Here is a 1,282-nt window from a genome sequence, read left to right as displayed (position 1 = left end):
TGCGCAGAAACGTCTGGCGGGAGGGAGGACTCGTTTTTTTCTGTTTATTACTAGCATATTGTAAAAATACAATACTAAGTTCTTTCTTGTGTTAATTTAATTGTACTTATGAAAAACGTAAAAGAATATGCAGTTGCATTCTCTGATTACACTTTAAAGGTTTTATTTATCTGGAAGGACTATTCCAGAGTTTGTGTGTGTTATAATGTGTCTTTTTGTTATGTGGCTCTTTTTCTCAACTTTTGTATTTTTTGTACACAGGTCTCTTTTGACTAAGAGATCTTGATCTCATTGTTTCAAATAATAGAAACAATAGTGCTATATAGTAGTATAACAATATTATTGTTGTTGTTGTTGTAAGTGTGACAAAAAGTACTAAATCTGGATTAAAGAAATTTTCTTCAACAAAAAAATATGGGGGAAACAATCCACAGTTCATGTTGTATTAGTGCAGTTCTTGTTAAATCTTGTTTTTGGTGTAGTAGTCTGTGCTAGTCTGATGATTTCTTCTTATGGACTTTTTTTTCTCTCCTTGTGATCACTTTGTAAAAAATATGAAAACATTTTAATCCAGAAACTCAGTTTTCTTCCCCCTTTTATAGCATCCAACATCCACCCAGAATATTTGAGAGTATGTGCACTGATAAAACTTGTGACAGGTGGGTAAAGACCAACAGCACAGTCTTCTGCATGAGCTGTTACCTGAAAGCCACGGACTTCATCTTAATGCAATTCGAGTGAATTTGTCCCACAATGCACTTAGACCTGCTACTCCTCAGTCACCGGATGTGAATCAAGCTAAAAGCCATTTGAGAACTTTGACCATAAAAGTTCTGAATTCAAAAAGGTTGTTCTGTTTCACTGCAATGTGACAGAGGTGGGAGTGTGTCTTTAGACATCTTGAAAATAATAGATATTAGGTCTAGACCAATATTTTATCCTTCAGCAAAAAACAGCTGACTGATCGTTTCACAGACGATGCCATATCACACCTGCTCCACACATCCCCGAGTCACCTGGACGCTGGCAGAGGGAATTATGCTAGGATGCTGTCCATGGACTACAGTTCAGAGTTTAACACAATAATTCCCTCAAAGCTTTTCACCAGGTTGAAGGATTTAGGTGTCATTGATCCTGTGTCAGTGGATCCTCAACTTCCTCACAGACAGTGAAAAAAAAAAACATGTCTCCTTCCATCTCACTCAGCACTGGAGCGCCTCAGGGCTGTGTTTAAAGCCCCCTGCTGTACTCACTGTACACTTATGACTGTGTAACCAATCAG

Source organism: Neolamprologus brichardi, chromosome 3, assembly GCF_056152115.1.
Source record: "Neolamprologus brichardi isolate AB-2024 chromosome 3, ASM5615211v1, whole genome shotgun sequence".
Classification (NCBI taxonomy): domain Eukaryota; kingdom Metazoa; phylum Chordata; class Actinopteri; order Cichliformes; family Cichlidae; genus Neolamprologus; species Neolamprologus brichardi.
Note: the sequence above shows the minus strand (reverse complement) of the source record.